The sequence below is a fragment of the Haliotis asinina genome, chromosome 2 (assembly GCF_037392515.1).
Source record: "Haliotis asinina isolate JCU_RB_2024 chromosome 2, JCU_Hal_asi_v2, whole genome shotgun sequence".
Lineage (NCBI taxonomy): Eukaryota > Metazoa > Mollusca > Gastropoda > Lepetellida > Haliotidae > Haliotis > Haliotis asinina.
Window position 1 is genome coordinate 64263054 of NC_090281.1, and position 6000 is coordinate 64269053.

Below are 6000 nucleotides of genomic sequence, written 5' to 3' on the forward strand. Positions count from 1 at the left end.
CCTTCAGGCTATTAAATATTTGTGTTGTAAACATCTACTTGTAATTGAAATTAATGAATTATGTAATGATCTTGCTACTGGCCAATACGACATCGTCTTCTGTTGGTTACCCAGCCACGTGGGCATTTCTGGTAATGCAATGGCCGATCTTGCTGCTAAGGCAGCACTCAACAAATCTGTGACACCACTTCTTATTCCATACACTAATTATAAAGCTACCATTAGATCTTATATCCGTGATCTGATGCAGAAGAAATGGGACACCCAAGTAGGTATAAATACATTACATGAAATAAATATTGGTTACACCTACTTGGGCTGTCGGTCCAGATTTGAAAAGGTTATTTTATGACGATGTCGTATTGGCCATACAAGATATACCCATGCATACCTGTTAAAAGATGAGGATCCCCCTGTTTGTATCCCTGCATATTCTGCTTGACTGCGTTGAATTCTCCATCATAAGGGATAAGTATTTTACAGTTAAAACAAGTAAGGATCTTTTTATCAGTGCTCATTTAATTATTTATTTTTTTTAAAGGAAATTGATCTCTTGTTTGAATTATGAATAATATGTTCTGTAAATAGATGTATTTTAACGATTGGTAGTTTAGATTAGTGACTTGAATTGTTAGTGGCTGTACCCGCAAAGGGGGTTGAAGTACTGTAAAATTATTGTCCTCCTGAGAGGGTACGTAAGTCCCAAAACCTTCATAGTAAATTTAAGTCTTCCAGGTCTTTAATCGTAGTATTTGTGTTGTTTTAATTTTGTCTAGCATTCTGTACACTCGCAAGCGGCTGAAGGGATGGTGTAAATCCAGCTAGGGTCCATGCAGGTAGCGAAGGTACTGTAAGTCCCCATGGTCCCTAGTATGGTGATCTACCTTCAGTTGTTGACGATCCATAGCCTGTTTTTATGTTGTATTGTCTAAATGGTGATATTTTTAGCTTTTCACGCTAGTTTTAGTTCAAATTGTGATATTCTAGTTGTTTTACTGTCCTTCGTTGACAATTTGTTACAATACGCATATATTTCATTTAAGTGTTCATTTAAGTGTATTAATATGTATGACATTAATTGTTCTCGTCACGGTATGACTGAAATATTACAGGTGTGACTATAAACTTTTAACTGACTCAGTCGGATCTTTATCAATGCATTCCTCATTTTATGCCATAATTTCAATATATTGCTGAGGATATATTTCCTATTTCCGACACACAGTCTCAACAGTCATCCGTACACAATGTGCAAGAACATTACTATTGGTTACCAGATAATCCTTATCGGTAGAGAATTTCAAACTGGATAATTGACCAAATATGTACACAAAGGAGCGGATTAGTTCGTATCAATATGCTTTTTAAGGTTATAAGCTATGGTTTCAACATATTCGATGGAAGTGTCATCAAATACATTATCAGCTTATTCATAGTTGACTGACTACGTATTGTGTCGACATTGTAACAGTGGGATAGTGCGTTGGTCGTTCGAAATAGTCATCAGATTTTAGATCAAGTGATAGTTTTGTGTTTGAAACACTGACAAAGCAAGTTTCCACATACAAAAGGAGAAAAGAAAAGCTTGATTTAGAAACAGATAATTTGATATACCTTCGTATATATTTACTTACCTATTTAGAAGTATACATCATTATCAAATATACTTATATCTATCTACCCATCCATCCATCATCCATCCATCTCTCTATCTACATGGGACTGAACATAGAAACACGTATGAAGGGATGGATTTTGCCTCAGAGTGTTCAGAATAGATCCTTCATATTATTAATTAACCATAGGGCTTAGGATGAACTCATTCTCCTTTTACTGATGAGACAAGTATTTATTGTTGGTGGGAGAGCTTGGTTGGATGCTCATTTTATCTCAATTATTAAACATATTTTGTATTCGCAGCCATGTCTCTTTCCAGACAACTGTTTTACACTGGCACGTAATAGGCCATAGAAATCGGTATATTTCCAATTTCCTTTGCACAATGTTTCAAATGAAAAATATTCTTCGACTCAATTAAGGCGTGTAGCAGGTGTATACCCTGCATTGTCAATGACAATAGTTGTCGCTGTTGTGAACCTATTTCATAAATAAACGTTACAGCTCTATTATAATCTGGAATATTCGACTTCTTGATGTGATTTTAGTGACAATCATTCTAAATGGGTTGCTCCCCGTTCCCACACCCATCCGAACCTCGCCATCTGCCATGATGCAGACCGGACAGCCAGCATGTATCCACTCGAGACATGTATATGCCTAAGTCCATCAAAATAACGCAGGATGATGAAACTACAAGTATAAATCAATCGTCGTCATGGGGACACGACAAACGCCTTCTGAAGGAGCTAAATTGGTGCATGTTGGTCAATTTGAGGTAGGCAAACAGTTTAGCAAAAATAGTGAATGGAAAGGCAAATATCGCAACACACCTTAAAACAGGTAACGGTCTTGTCACAATGTAGTTCTTGTTTAAAAACTTACATGTGTGTGTATGGAAAAAATATAAATGCCATTAGGCTTTCTCAATCTCTGTTTAGGTAATCACATGATGATTTGAGTATCAGAAGAAATCAGGTAACTTTTCTAGTTTACGTATCTCGAGCATTTCAAATTGGCATGCTTTAATTACGGTTTTCAAATATGCACACACATGGATGGTCCGAGAGTATACCGCAAACCAGAGCACACAGATCAGTACCTTCACTACCATCTCCAAATGAAGAAGGGAATCATCTGTACAATATCTGCGCAATATCAACCAAACAACACATTACCAGCGAAATCCAGCACCTTAAACATTATTCTTCACATAGTATGACAACCACCCCGAACTGCTTGTGCACAAACTATGCAGCACTTTAACATCAAAACATAGAAATCCACCCTTCAACAATCTGCATCCTCTATCATCAACCTCTCTAACTACGGAACTGTCTGCTACAAAAACCAGAGACCCTTTAAACAGACAGTTTAATATAGGCGTGTTTTATCATCATTAAGACCATCAAAGCGACTGGCAAACCATTAAGCAGCTAGAAACAACAACCAGTGGTTACAGTCTTCCACTTCTCATGCGATTGTGTACAGGCCTAAGTAGGTGAAACGGTCAGATAATTCAGAATCCGATTCAAAGTGCATCAGAACCCAGTATTAAAACTTCCTCCCAAACAGACTCTCTCCCATTATAGCCAAATGGTTAAAGCGTTCGCTCACGCCGATGTCTCGGATTCTGTCTTGACCCCTGGAAAATGTTTGAAGCCCATTTCTGGTTTTTCCCAGCCTTGATATTGCTGGAATAGTGCTATAAGCGCTGTGCACAGTACTCAGTCATTTTACCATGTATAAACGTTATGTGCTGTTGTTACTGACCTCCTAGTCCCATATTGTGCTGCAAACCTCTCCTTAAACATGTTTATACGCTTATCTATCCCCATGCTGTTCATCACTTTCTTCATGACGGTGATTAATATTTTCATGAATATTCCTCAGGTTGTCGTAGCTTTATTTGCTTTTGTGTAATTTGTTCTTCAATAAAGCACTGTATTATCATAGTGCAGCATACATTTATTGTGCAACCATTCCAGTGCCGGATTCCAGTGTCCTTCAGTCTGACTTACTTATCGTCATTCCTGAAAGATGCGATACCAATCTCCTCATATCTGACGCTAGACCCAAATAAATTTTGAATTGGGTAATTACGATATTTGACGTTGTCGTGTGGGTGAAGGTGATTGTTACTTAATGCTGTAAGGCCAATGATTTGCAAGGTTCGCAATTGAGTTTAGCAATATTACGGCTTAGGACACCAGAAATGGGCTTCACACGCTTGAACTTCATGGAACCTGGAACTTAGGCGTGACGATCGGACCACTTGACTACTCCTCAGCCACTCACAACTGTTATCTCCATACGGACGCGAAGGTTCTGGCTGAACAACATCTGGCTGGAACTTTCAAGGCCTGAAAAAGCTTACAAAAGTGGTATGACAGACTTGAGAAGGAACAACAAAATGGAACGCATCTGTGCGAACAACCTTTGTAATTGGTAGATAGGTGCTTGTATTCAGACCAAGGGAGATTATTCTATGTCTACAACATATTTATTGTCACGAATGTGACGTTTCAGTGCAACTAAAAACGTTATATATTGTTCGATAAGTAATATGAACATGCTTGAAACTACGTTGTAATATAAACGTTTCTTTAATGTTTGTGTTGTTAGGGTGCACATTTTTATAACGGAGATCTCTAAGTAATCGAGTGAGGAAAGTAGAGAACCGCTAACCAAATAAGTTCATGAGGTCCACAATGGTCATATTACTGGTCAGTAGAACCCCTTGTTTATACCACGTACAGGGGTTGGCATGACTGGTCAAGGTTTTGAAGTGGCCAATATTTCCGGAGGGAAAGAATGCTTTCATTCACACATTTCATTCGCATCAATATAAATCTGCTTGTCGTAATAATATCCCAGAAAACATTTGCACCTACTTATAGTACATAGCATACAACTTTTAGTGGAACTGATTTGCACCGAAGTCCGGACTCTTGAACATGATAAAAATCATGCCCTCAATGAACCATTACATAACTGCGCTGTGGTATCCACTTGTGCTGCATACGAACCGACAAGTCACTTTAGGTAAATGTATATTTCATTCTTTCTTTAACTCTTAACTGTATTGCGGTGTGTATAAATATTACACATCATTGGAAAGACAATTGGAAACGGATGGTGTAAACACACCTTTGTCGTGTTTGCATGCTCTGTGTCCTTTTATGCATTTAACGAAACTGTGCACCCATGAAAATGGGATAAGATAATTATACTAACATGCCTAAATACCCCTGTAATATAACTGCAAGAGACGATAAACCTAGCACATTGACTAAGTGTGTCATATTTGTGTAGCGCACAATAAACGCATTAGCTGTTATATGTTTTATGTCGCCATTAAACAAAGGAGAAATGTTGCTCAAAGACCCTCTCTGATACAGAATTAACTAGGTGTTCAAAACAAACTGCTGCCCAGTTATTACGACTGCTGTACATAACAGAGTGTGGAAGTACAATAATTAACACAGTCATACATTTTCAATGGCAGTACTACTGTTTTTGCAGTGGGGCAGAGGGTTAGCCCAGTGATTTAATGATTCGACACGCCGAAGTCTTGGGTTCGATTCCACATGGGAACAATGTGTGACGCCCGTTTCTAGTATCTCTCGCCATGATATTGCAGGAGTAGTGATAAAGCGGCGTAAAAGCATACTCACTCACTCGCAGTGGTAACAACAAAGAAGACAGTGGATTGACAACAGCAGGTCGCACAGCTTCCAAAACGAGTCTTAGATGGTTATCAAAGACATAGAACACAACCTTTTCCGTGGCGAGCGGGCTTTAAAACACTTTGCCTTGCTACATCCGACACTAACACACAAACTATATTTCTTACGACCAAATGTAATTATTTGGTTGTTTTTTTCTTTTGATTAACGGCGAAGTCAGCAATATTCCACCTATATATGACGTCAGTCTGTAAATATTCGACTCTGGTCCAGAGAACCCAGCAATCAAACGCATGGACATACTTTCACGATTGTGGAAACAGTCACATACTTTCAGTTTGGTTCCAAACGTATTGATGCGGACATAAAATATGAGAAATATGGGAGCAGTTCCTGCATACTCTACTGATGTTGCCTGGTATTGAATTCATCAATGGGACGAATAATTACTCAGTGCCAATAGGGAGTGAGTGAGTGAGCGTAGTTTTACGCCGCACTCAGCGATATTCCAGCCATAGGACGGCGGTCTGTAAATAATCGAGTCTGGACCAGACGATCCAATGATCAACAACATGAGCACTGATCTGCGCAATTGAGAACCGATGACGTGTGTCAACCAAGTCAGCGAGCCTGACCACCCGATCCCGTTAGTCACATCGTACGACAAGCATAGTCGCCTTCTACGACAAGCAGT